The 13,714-nt window shown below is 42.3% G+C and overlaps 1 protein-coding gene across 1 annotated transcript in view; it reads right to left on the bottom strand.

Annotated features, from left to right (window-relative positions):
- The window catches only part of LOC141166639 (leukotriene B4 receptor 1-like), a 116,033-nt gene extending 110,100 nt beyond the window's left edge, over window positions 1-5,933 (bottom strand). Inside the window, exon 1 of the mRNA XM_073653542.1 lies at window positions 5,841-5,933. The gene's annotated coding sequence lies outside the window, so the exon portion shown is untranslated. The remainder of the gene's footprint in view (window positions 1-5,840) is intronic.
- Window positions 5,934-13,714: the final 7,781 nt, after the last annotated feature.

Below are 13,714 nucleotides of genomic sequence, written 5' to 3'. Positions count from 1 at the left end.
AGACCAAGTCCCACACACTGCTAGAAGCCCAAATATTTTTTCAGAGCTAGATGCAGAAAAAAATTATATTCAATTTGCAACCTGATGGAGGTCAGTATAGATGGACTAATAGAACAAGTCCCACACACTGCTAGAAACCCAAATATTTTTTCAGAGCTTGATGAAGAAAAAAATGATTTTTAATTTGCAACCTGATCTAGGTCAGTATAGATGGACTAATAGAACAAGTCCCACACACTGCTAGAACCCCAAATAATTTTTCAGAGCTAGATGCAGAAAAAAATTATATTCAATTTGCAACCTGATGGAGGTCAGTATAGATGGACTAATAGACCAAGTCCCACACACTGCTAGAAGCCCAAATATTTTTTCAGAGCTAGATGCAGAAAAAAATTATATTCAATTTGCAACCTGATGGAGGTCAGTATAGATGGACTAATAGACCAAGTCCCACACACTGCTAGAAGCCGAAATATTTTTTCAGAGCTAGATGCAGAAAAAAATTATTTTTAATTTGCAACCTGATGGAGGTTAATATAGATGGACTAATAGACCAAGTCCAACACACTGCTAGAAGCCCAAATATTTTTTCAGAGCTAGATGCAGAAAAAAATTATATTCAATTTGCAACCTGATGGAGGTTAGCATAGATGTACTAATAGACCAAGTCCAACACACTGCTAGAAGCCCAAATATTTTTTCAGAGCTAGATGCAGAAAAAAATTATATTCAATTTGCAACCTGATGGAGGTCAGTATAGATGGACTAATAGACCAAGTCCCACACACTGCTAGAAGCCCAAATATTTTTTCAGAGCTAGATGCAGAAAAAAATTATTCTTAATTTGCAACCTGATGGAGGTCAGTATAGATGGACTAATAGACCAAGTCCCACACACTGCTAGAAGCCCAAATATTTTTTCAGAGCTAGATGCAGAAAAAAATTATATTCAATTTGCAACCTGATGGAGGTCAGTATAGATGGACTAATAGACCAAGTCCCACACACTGCTAGAAGCCGAAATATTTTTTCAGAGCTAGATGCAGAAAATAATTATTTTTAATTTGCAACCTGATGGAGGTTAGTATAGATGGACTAATAGACCAAGTCCAACACACTGCTAGAAGCCCAAATATTTTTTCAGAGCTAGATGCAGAAAAAAATTATATTCAATTTGCAACCTGATGGAGGTTAGTATAGATGGACTAATAGACCAAGTCCAACACACTGCTAGAAGCCCAAATATTTTTTCAGAGCTAGATGCAGAAAAAAATTATATTCAATTTGCAACCTGATGGAGGTCAGTATAGATGGACTAATAGACCAAGTCCCACACACTGCTAGAAGCCCAAATATTTTTTCAGAGCTAGATGCAGAAAAAAATTATATTCAATTTGCAACCTGATGGAGGTCAGTATAGATGGACTAATAGACCAAGTCCCACACACTGCTAGAAGCCCAAATATTTTTTCAGAGCTAGATGCAGAAAAAAATTATATTCAATTTGCAACCTGATGGAGGTCGGTATAGATGGACTAATAGACCAAGTCCCACACACTGCTAGAAGCCCAAATATTTTTTCAGAGCTAGATGCAGAAAAAAATTATATTCAATTTGCAACCTGATGGAGGTCAGTATAGATGGACTAATAGACCAAGTCCCACACACTGCTAGAAGCCCAAATATTTTTTCAGAGCTAGATGCAGAAAAAAATTATTTTTAATTTGCAACCTGATGGAGGTCAGTATAGATGGACTAATAGACCAAGTCCCACACACTGCTAGAAGCCCAAATATTTTTTCAGAGCTAGATGCAGAAAAAAATTATATTCAATTTGCAACCTGATGGAGGTCAGTATAGATGGACTAATAGACCAAGTCCCACACACTGCTAGAAGCCGAAATATTTTTTCAGAGCTAGATGCAGAAAATAATTATTTTTACTTTGCAACCTGATGGAGGTTAGTATAGATGGACTAATAGACCAAGTCCAACACACTGCTAGAAGCCCAAATATTTTTTCAGAGCTAGATGCAGAAAAAAATTATATTCAATTTGCAACCTGATGGAGGTTAGTATAGATGGACTAATAGACCAAGTCCAACACACTGCTAGAAGCCCAAATATTTTTTCAGAGCTAGATGCAGAAAAAAATTATATTCAATTTGCAACCTGATGGAGGTCAGTATAGATGGACTAATAGACCAAGTCCCACACACTGCTAGAAGCCCAAATATTTTTTCAGAGCTAGATGCAGAAAAAAATTATATTCAATTTGCAACCTGATGGAGGTCAGTATAGATGGACTAATAGACCAAGTCCCACACACTGCTAGAAGCCCAAATATTTTTTCAGAGCTAGATGCAGAAAAAAATTATATTCAATTTGCAACCTGATGGAGGTCGGTATAGATGGACTAATAGACCAAGTCCCACACACTGCTAGAAGCCCAAATATTTTTTCAGAGCTAGATGCAGAAAAAAATTATATTCAATTTGCAACCTGATGGAGGTCAGTATAGATGGACTAATAGACCAAGTCCCACACACTGCTAGAAGCCCAAATATTTTTTCAGAGCTAGATGCAGAAAAAAATTATATTCAATTTGCAACCTGATGGAGGTCGGTATAGATGGACTAATAGACCAAGTCCCACACACTGCTAGAAGCCCAAATATTTTTTCAGAGCTAGATGCAGAAAAAAATTATATTCAATTTGCAACCTGATGGAGGTCAGTATAGATGGACTAATAGAATGATGCTATGCCCAAAAGGTTTTACTTCACTAGGTGCAGTAAAAAAATTGGTATTCTATGCACAGGTGGTGTAGCTTGCAACACAGATAGGCTACTCCACTGACTAACACACTCTGCAATAGGCCAAAAAGGATTAGCTTTGCTAGATTTAGCCAAATGCTGTGAAAAAAACTTGCACAGCACTGGCACAGACCTGCCTGGCAAAAACTGATAGGAACTGATGTAACTTAGTCCTGAAAATGACTGCAATTACAATTAGTCTTTACTCCCAACCTATCTATTTAAGAGCACAGACCTGCCTGATAAAAGTCGTAGGAAATGCTGTAACCTAGTCCTTAAAAGGACTGCAATCACAACTATTCCGTACTCCCAAGCTATCTGTAGATTTGTGCGAAAATTGGCTTGAAATTAACAAGGTATAGCGCACACAGCAACAGCGGTGCCGTCTAACACGCAGCTGCAGCAGTGAGAAAATGGTGGCGACGGGGAAAATGGCTGGGTCTTATAGGGCAAGGACATGTGACATACACTGCCAATGACACATGCCCTTGCTTGTGTGAAGAAAAGCACTTCGCTCCGTGTGTGCGGTGCTGATAGGCTGACAGATTGCACCTCCCCACTGCAAATGCGGGAAAGAGAAAAAAAAATGGAGATCTTCATTATTCCTGCAGAGATCCATCCCCTGCCCCTCCCCCCACCCCGCTGTACACTCAAACTGCGTATTAACATTAATTTTCATCATTACTGAGAAAAAATCCAGTTATGATTTTGGTGCACGAACAGTTATCGAACATAACCTCGAACAGCCGAATTTTTTTCAAATCGTTCGTGTTCGCCGGACGGCTCGAACACCGCCCAAAACAGCTTGAATTTGAGATTGGCGAACAGTTCGAGTCGAACAACGCTCATCTCTACTCCTCACCTGCTGCCGCTGCTCCGGACTCTTCAGCGTCGCAGGCGTCTTCCCTCACTGCGCTGCCTGTGACGGCTCTGGAGAGAGTACGATGTAAAGAAGTCATCGCGCCCTCTGACCTGAGACATCACAGTACAGCAGCCGCGGAAGAGACCGGACCTGCTGCGGAGGCACGGGGAAAGATAAGTATTGTGCCGGGGCCCTGAGCAAGCATGTTTGGGGTGGGCGCAGGCACTGCTCTCCTCTGCTCAAGGGTCCCATAGCGTGCCGGGGTGCTGGACATTGAGTGACCCCCCCCCCCGCCTCCTCAGGGCCCCAGCACTTGCCCAGGTGAGCCGGGTGCTGACGCCAGGCCTGGTCAGCAGGCTGCAGTAATTGCATGGTATGACAATGAATTAGACTAATATAACATGTCTGCAAAGTCTCAGCACTTTGTGACATGCACACTTTGTGTAGCGGACATAGTAACATTTTCTTTCAGGAATATTGGTGGCTTGTCTCTGCATGAAGAATGAAAAAATAAATAAATGTGTAATTAAAATGCAGCACCAGCACTATCAGGACCGGCTTTAGTTTTTCGTGGGTCCCGGGTGAAAGAGTCTCAGTGGGCCCCTTTAACACATACCATGATTAATGATGCACAGATAATGTAGAGAAATATAGGTATAGTACAATACCGAAGATTTCACTTACTTCTTACATTCCATGAGTGATATATATTGTAAATTCTACAATAGCTCAGAAACCGCTCTCTGACCTGAGACATCACAGAGTCAGAAGACAATCGGGCAGCGAAGGAACAAGGAGAGGTAAGTATTGCAAACGGTTTAAAGCACAGTTGTGGGGGGCTCACTCTCCATCAGGGACATCAGTGCGCTATGGCCCCCCCGGCACTTGCCTGGGTGCATTGTGTGGTGACTCCGGCCCTGAGCACTATAACCACCGTAATCAACCACTGCCAGCTCTCCTATCTCTCTCTCCTTTTCAATAAATCTATTTCTTATTCTCTTTTCTTCATCTACTATACTCTAATCTTCTTTACCACAGCACACACTGTCTGCAGAATTTGTTCACGGGTTTATGGCTCTCTCTTACTGTGAAGACATGGCACCAGGGGGGCCCCGCAGAATTCCGCTGTTGCCGCTTCTTGCGCCTGACGTCACACTATGCTAGACTTAGCATGTGATACAGATCTACCCTTTGCACCAATGTGACGACAGGCATCCCCCCCTAAAGGACGCGTAAGGTCAGATTGGTACAGTTCTACACCGTCACCTCCTGTCCACTCGGGTACAGAGAGGCACCAGGGAGTGAGAAAGGGTGATCCACTCAGTCACTGACGTGGCCCCGCACTCACTCACACCCCTGACAGGCTGAGAGGCTCTTTCACTACTCCAGTGAAGCAGAGCCTTGTCGGCCAGGATAGAGCTGCCACCAGTTTCTATTTGATATAACAGACTTATATCGGGCTAGAAAGCAGTCCGGTAGTGTGTTCGTTGGACCGAACAACAGACGTAAGGTTCGGAGTCGAGATAACAGAACAGCCCAAGATTAAATTATATATTTAATCACCATAAGGGCTCACTAAGCAATCTACTATATACATCAGGGTTATACATATACAGTGGTCAGAGTTACAAATACAAAAGCATGGTACATCAAGCATAAGCAGATCTTAAAGTCAGTTACCCGTTTAGATGGAAAGCCTGGCTTGTGGGGGAGGGCTGGCCACATGGGGAGGATGTGGGCCCTCATGTGGTTGCTGGACTTGTCCCACATGTCTTGATGGCACGGGCTCCCCAGGACAAAGACAGGTGGGAAGAGAGCTGCAGGAGTTTTTAAACTCTCTCGGTTACTCCCAGAGCTGGACCTAACTCTTCACCCCCCTGGACTAAGTTTGCTACCATCTCCCAAAACCAAAATGGGCTACAATTACTTACTGGCTGCCCCTAGGAAGCCGGTTCTGGAGTCATTGGATCCAGGTGGGCCCCTGCTGTGCATGGAGACCAAACACCCTGTTCCAAAAGGCTGGGACGTGTATATCATCGTCCCTACATGCTAGATTGGGCTAGGATGCAGTGTTGCATTCGCTACCTCCCCCTGAGCTAGAAAATCCATTTGTGAAGAGCTGAGACATATAGTTCTCCCACAACTCAGTATTGAAATATAGTACCTTAACAAAAGAGCACGTTACTGATCAAAGGAAGGCATCACCACAGAGGGCCCTTCCTGTCAGCTCAGCTCACAGCTGCAGAGAGACACTGGTACTGAAAGTCCCCCTCCCTTCTCTCTTACAGCTGTGGGTCGAGTTACACTGCTTGGAGACCTGACAACCAGGGCACATGTGCTTATTCTAGAATATTCTTCACACTTACTATCTCTATTGCTAAGTTATGAGCTGTGATGTCCTTTACCTATCTAGATTAGCCCCAAAATATCTGCTGCTTTTCATGCCTTTGTTTTCATACAAGCTATAATCATTTCTGATTGCCATTGTGATAACATGCAATGTGATAGCTACATAGCATTATTGGGAAGACCACGTGGCTGAGATCATATAAGTCTTCTTTGGCTGATGCATGTTTTAACAATGTGTAAAATAGTGATGGACATTTCCGTGATTTGCTTGAATTACATTGCAAGTTGTTTGAATTCACTAGATCCAGTGAATTCCTAAAAACCTGACATGAAGTTTATTTGCATTTAAACATTCACTCATTCCTAATACAACTCTGTGCTTTATGTATGCATTTCTAATGCTGTACTACCATCTGGTGACATTATGCTGCAATTTGCAGTTTAACTTGTGACATTCTGTAGATCTTAATCTTGTGTGTGTGAATGTGTATATACATGCATCTCACTAAAATAGAATATCATCAAAAAGTCATTTTATTTCAATTCTTCAATACAAAAAGTGAAACTCATATATTACATAGAGTCATTACAAACAGAGTGATCTATTTCAAGTGTTTATTTGTGTCAATGTTGATGATTATGGCTTACAGCCAATGAAAACAGAAAAGTCTCAGTAAATTAGAATACTTTATCACAACTGCTTGAAAAATGTTTTTAAAATCCGAAATGTTGGCCCACGTTCTCCCCGTGTTTACGTGGGTTTCCTCCGGGTTCTCCAGTTTCTTCCCACATTCCAAAGACATACTGATAGGGAACTTAGATTGTGAACCCCAATGGGGACAGTGCCCATAATGTCTGTAAAGCACTGTGGAATTAATAGCGCTATATAAGTAAGTAAAATAAATAAATAAATAAATACAGCATCTGAACAGCCAGATTCTTTAGCAATGACCTTTTGTAGCTTACCTTCCTTGTGGAGTGTGTCATTGACTGCCTGCTGGACATCTGTCAAGTCAGCAATCTTCCCCGTGAATGTGGAGCCTACTGAAACAGACTAAGTGACCTTTTTAAATGCTTAGGAAGCCTTTGCAGGTGTTTTTTGTTAATTATTCTAATTTACTGAGATAATGAATTCTGTGTTTTCATTGGCTGTACAACATTAACAGAAATAAACACTTGAAATAGATCACTCTGTTTGTAATGACTCTATTAAATATAGGAGTTTCACTTTTTGCATTGAACTGAAATAAATTAACTTTTTGATTATATTGTAATTTAGTAAGAAGCACTTGTGTTTATATATATGTATACAGTACAGACCAAAAGTTTGGACACACCTTCTCATTTAAAGATTTTTCTTTATTTTCATGACTTTGAAAATTGTACATTCACACTGAAGGCATCAAAACTATGAATTAACACATGTGGAATTATATACTTAACAAAAAAGTGTGAAACAACTGAAAATATGTCTTATATTCTAGGTTTTTCAAAGTAGCCACCTTTTGCTTTGATGACCGCTTTGCATACTCTTGGCATTCTCTTGATGAGCTTCAAGAGGTAGTCACCGGTATACTTGCATACAGTTTTTGAAGGAATTCGGTGCATAGGTTGTTCCAAATACTACAGAACTAACCACAGATATTCAGTGGATGTAGGCTCACACAAATCCTCCCGTCTCTTCATGTAATCCTCCACAGACATGATGATGTTCAGATCAGGGCTCTGTAGGGGGCTGGCTCAAAAATGATTCTTGTTTTGGGAGTATCATAACTTTATTCTTTGCGAAATGAAGAAGCGATAGCAAATTGTCCAAAAAAGTTCCCTTAATTGAGGGAGCAGTAACAGGTTTTCTGTTTTGAAAGTAAAGCAGTAATGGCTTCTTAATTCTGAGAGAAAACATTATCCCTTTTTTGGGATCAGAAATAGGTTTGCTATTCTCAAAACCTGGTTAAACAATTACAAGGCTTTTTTTATCAATCCATCCAAACATTATCCTTTTTCTGGAGCAGGAACAGGCTAACTGTTTTCAGAATAAAGATACTATGGCTTGTCAACAAGTCATGCAAAAAATTAACACAATTTTTGGAGCTGTTTCATTTTTGTGTACTATCAAGAAGTTACCCTTCCCATCAGCAGTACATTATAGCTATAAGACACAATGGGCAGCCAGGAAATGTGTTGTTGCCGCTGCTAAGTAGTGGCAGCAGCAGAAGCTGCACATTAGAATAATACAACTGAGTAGATAAGTATTAGTTTTATGTACTTTGTACAGACAAGTGGCTCTGCCTTTCTGGGCTGGTCATTTAGTTTATGTAGCTTTTCATGAGCATGTGTCTGAGCAGTCGTGCCTGGGTCCTTATCAGTCCCCATCTATTTTGACATCTGCTGACATATAGCGAGGTGAACTACAAGAGTTAGGGGCCATTCCGATTGGGTACACCTTGTCGCGGTGGAATGGCTGTTTACATTTACTAATACTATTTAACCCCTTAGCGACCGCCAATGATACGCCTTAAAATAACAGTCTTTAAGGGGCCTTACTCCCTCATTGCCATTTTAAAACGGCGAATAAGGGTGTAGTGCTCCCCAGAGTCGGAAAATCTACTGGAGGTAGCTGAGACCCTGGAGAACATGATCAGGGCTGATTTTCCAGTCCCTGATCACGTGATCACTGCTATTCAGTGACTAATGGCGATCACGAAAAAAATATAACTGTGCCCACTATTAAAATCATTTCTCTCTCTTCTGACATGATATATATGTCACAGGTGAAAGAAATGATGTCCCCTGAGCCCCCCCAGTACCTCCGCCATCCCCCAATCCCTCCTGCTCCTTCTCCCGACCCTCCACATCATCTTCCTAAAAATAAAGTGACGGGCACATGTGCAGTGAGCCTGCCAAGATCTGCCTGCCTGTACCCAGCAACAATAGGGAATTTTTCATATTGGTTCCTTTTGATCACTGTGCTAGACACTATCAAAGTGATCAAAAGCCCAAAATTAGTAAATCAAATCCCCCTTCGTCATCCCCTTAGTTAGATAAAAATTCTAAAATAACATTTTACATTTTTTACATTCTTTGCTGTTATGGTTGGGGTTGGGTTGTGTTAGGGTTGGGGTTAGGGTTGTGTTGGGGTTAGGGTTGTGTTAGGCTTAGGGTTGGGGTTGTGTTAGGGTTGGGGTTGTGGTTAGGGTTGGTATTAGGATTGTGGTTTTTTTCAAAAGTAAAAAAAAATAAAATGATGACGATATGAAGACTAGTCTTGAGCGCAAGTGCTCTCAAATCAAGTTTGCATCGGGTGCTAGGGTATGCACATATTTCATGGCTGTTAGACAGCCAAAAAAATACACGCGGGGATTGCCTGTCATACACAGTGATTACTGCCACACTTAAAAAATCCAAGTGTCAGATTTTCTACTATTAGATGAAAAAGTAACTTGGGGATATAATATTTCCAATTGTTGCAGTACTCTTGGCCATAATAGAGCATCCTGGTTCAAGAATGGAAAATAAAATAGGATTCTTGTATAGCATAGGTAATGAATTAGAAATTACTTTTTTATGTGTGAATTGGGGGCTATACTGAATAGACAAAACTGGTTTAATTGCAGTGTTTATACCACTATCATTGATTTTCCTTTTGACCAAATCCTGTCTATCTTGTGTATGAATAATACTAGAAACCCTATCCAAAATCCATGAAGGGTAGCCTCTTTGTTTGAATCTGAGACACGACTGTTTAATTTCATTAATCAAATTGTCATGATTGCTACAATTCCGTTTAATCCTAGTAAATTCCCCTAAAGAAATAGAATGCATAGCATAATGAGGGTGGCTACTACACATGCGTAATATTGTGCTATCTTTCATGGGTTTGATATGAGTGGAGGTGGAAATAATCTCCCCCGGTATGCTAATGAGCTGGAAATCCAAAAAGGAAATATATTCTCTATGGTAAGAATACGTGAATTTGAGATTATAGTCATTACTGTTTAAATAATCAATGAAGTTTGGTATGGCAGATATATCGCCCACCCCAAATGAAGAGGAGGTCGTCGATGTATCTGCCATACCAGACAAGATTCAGTGAAAAAACATTAGATATATAATACAAAAACTTATTCTCCCAAAATGCCATCACAAGGTTGGCTGGGGAGGGTGAATGCTTTGCCCTCATTGAGACATCCTTGCATTATAAAAAATAAGCTCTATCAAAAGAAAAAAAATTGTGTGTCATGAGGAAATGGGTAACCTGAATAATATATGTCTGAAGATCAGTGGAAAAATTACTATACTTGGACAGATGAAATTCAAGTGCTTTAATAGCAATACTGTGGGGGACAATATCACGTCAGAGCTAAGCTATGTAAAATTATGGTACCAAAATTTGTGAGAAAAATGTTCAAGGAAGTTGCAAGAATCTTTCAAAAAGACCAGGGTCCTCTAAGCCAACGGCTGGAGAGCCACATCAAGCCATTCCTCCAAACTCTCCATGACAGACCCTATCATGGGCGTACCCACCGTGGGGCAGGGGGGGGCAGCTGCCCCCCCCAGAAGCAGGCACTCAAGCCGCACACCAGGGCCGGCGTCAGCACCCGGCGCACTCGAGCAAATGCCGGGGCCCTGAGCAGACGGGGGGGGCCCTCACCATCAGCGCCAGCTCCCCCCCACTTGCTCAGGGCCCCGGCACCCGGCACAATACTTACCCCTCCCCGTGCCTCCGCAGAAGCTCCTGCATCCTCCGCGGCTGCTGCACTGTGACGTCTCAGGTCAGAGGGCGCGGTGACGTCTTTACACCGAGCTCCCTCCTGAGCAGTCACAGCGCAGAGCGGGATGAGGCCGGCGACGCTGGAGTCCGGAGCAGCGGCAGCAGGTGAGATGTGAGGTGAGTATTTGATTTTTATTTTTATTATATGGAGGACTGTGGCAAAATAAGGGAGGGGGGTGAGGTGGGGGTGTGTGACATCCTGCATGGGGCATTATAAGGGGGGGTGTGTGTGACATCCTGCATGGGGCATTATAAGGGGGGGTGTGACATCCTGCATGGGGCATTATAAGGGGGGGTGACATCCTGTATGGGGCATTATTAGGGGGGGGTGTGACAACCTGCATGGGGCATTATAAGGGAGGGAGGTGTGTGTGACATCCTGCATGGGGCATTATAAGGAAGGGGGGGTGTGACATCCTGCATGGGGCATTATAAGGGTGGTGTGACATCCTGCATGGGGCATTATAAGGGAGGGGGGGGGTGTGACATCCTGCATGGGGCATTATAAGGGAGGGGGTGTGTGACATCCTGCATGGGGCATTATAAGGAAGGGGGGGTGTCATCCTGCATGGAGCATTATAAGGTGGGGTGACGTCCTACATGGGGCATTATATGGGGGGGGACAGCCTGCATAGGGCATTATGTGGGGGGAACAGCCTGCGTGGGGCATTATGTGGGGGGAACAGCCTGCGTGGGGCATTATGTGGGGGAGGACAGCCTGCATGAGGCATTATTTGTGGGGAACAGCCTGCATGGAGCGTTATATGGGGGCCAGTATTCTGTATGGAGCATTATATGGGGGCCTGTATTCTGTATGGAGCATTATATGGGGGCCAGTATCCTGTATGGAGCGTTATATGGGAGCCAGTATTCTGTATGGAGCGTTATATGGGAGCCAGTATTCTGTATGGAGCATTATATGGGGGCCAGTATCCTGTATGGAGCGTTATATGGGGGCCAGTATCCTGCCTGGAGCGTTATATGGGGGCCAGTATTCTGTATGGAGCGTTATATGGGGGCCAATATTCTGTATGGAGCATTATATGGGGGCCAGTATCCTGCATGGAGCGTTATATGGGGGCCAGTATCCTGCCTGGAGCGTTATATGGGGGCCAGTATTCTATATGGAGCGTTATATGGGGGCCAGTATCCTGTATGGAGCATTATATGGGAGCCAGTATTCTGTATGGAGCGTTATATGGGGGCCAGTATTCTGTATAGAGCGTTATATGGGGACCAGTATCCTGTATGGAGCGTTATATGGGGACCAGTATCCTGTATGGGGCATTTTATGGTGGCCAGTATACTGTGTGGAGCGATTCGCCGGTTTCTGTGCTATTGTGGAATTTACAATAGATATCACTCATGTAATGTAAGAAGTGAAATCTTTGCATTGTACTATATATATATTTCTCTTCGGTATCTGTGACCATGGCTTGCCCCCCCTCTAGTTTTGATCCTGGGTACGCCCATGGACCCTATACCTGAAATGATAGGTCTCATGGAGGATGGGTTGGTAGCCTTATGGACTTGCGGTAGGGCATGCATTAGTGGTAATGTAGGATGTCCTACTATAAGATAATCCACCTGTTTCTGGCTGAGGACCCCCAATGAAAGACCTTCCTGTATAATTTGATTTGAGATCTGTATGTGTCAGTATTCAGCACTACAACCATTCCCCATGTTTCTCAGCTGTTGTAGAGAATTATATTGAGACACAGATTTGGAGAATGTGGATTAGACTGCATAGAAGAATGTAATGAAACCTTTTTAGTTCTCTTTCCTCTGTCTACCTGTCCATACAGTTCACCCTAGATTGCTATGTAAAAAAAATAAGGGTTTTTAGTATGAAAGTCATTAATCTGGTTCACTGATGTAGGATGAGTTTCATCTTGTTGTAGTTCTTGCAAAATGACAATAGATTGCTGTTCCTGAAAATAACTGTTACGAAATTAATTTAAAGTAGCAGACACTGATTTGCAACCTCTGAGGAAACATTATGTGACTAGAAAAGTCTTTTCACTGTTAGGTGACGAACAATTCTATTGAGATCTAGTAAGGTGGAAAAAAAGGTCAAAATTATGGTCTAGAACACAATTCAGTCCGAGCGACAATACTTTCAGTTGATCCTGGGTAAGTGTGACTGATGATAAATTCAGCACATTGACAGTTTCAGTATTGGTCAAGTCTCGTTTCTGCGATGGGTCATCATTCCGTGTTTGTTGCCTATGCTTTCTGCCACCATGTTTTTGTCGTTTTTTGAATGTTTGGCGGACTTAATTTTGCGATAATAAGAAGGGGTATAAGAATCATTAGAATCAGAGTCATGAAAAACATTTTAAGAGGATTCAAAATCTGAGGAGTTAAAACTAACATGGGATGTGGAAGCAAATGTAGTGTTGCTCCGAAGAGGCGGCGTAGATTTTGGGTGCATCCACTCCTCACCCAGCATCCAGCAAGAGGGAATTTTTCCAGGCTCTACACACACCTACGCAGGCATCCTGACAAATCCCGACACGAGAATGTCACTTGAGAGCTTTGACATTCTACTGGCTGAGCTTCGCCCAGCCATAACATTTCAAACTTCCCGTTTTCGCCCTTGCATTTCAGTGGAAGAACGCCTTCTGCTTACCCTAAGGAATTAATGAATTTATATTAAATATTTTTTCTCTGTGTTCAAAATTCAGATGTAGCATATGTGTTTTGTTCATAAGTAAAATTTGGATTGACCAACTACTCTAATGTTTGCAAATCTTCAAAATCTATGTATACGTTCACTTAACCCCTTTACAACCCAAGGTGGTTTGCACGTTAATGACCAGGCCAATTTTTACAATTCTGACCACTGTCACTTTATGAGGTAATTACTCTGGAAAGCTTCAACGGATCCCCCTGATTCTGAGAATGTGTCTTCGTGA

The sequence above is a fragment of the Phyllobates terribilis genome, unplaced genomic scaffold (assembly GCF_046119375.1).
Source record: "Phyllobates terribilis strain yellow unplaced genomic scaffold, ASM4611937v1 Scaffold_1__5_contigs__length_1240528914, whole genome shotgun sequence".
Classification (NCBI taxonomy): domain Eukaryota; kingdom Metazoa; phylum Chordata; class Amphibia; order Anura; family Dendrobatidae; genus Phyllobates; species Phyllobates terribilis.
The sequence above is the reverse complement of the archived record's forward strand: the minus strand, read 5'-3'. Positions and strand labels throughout refer to the sequence as shown.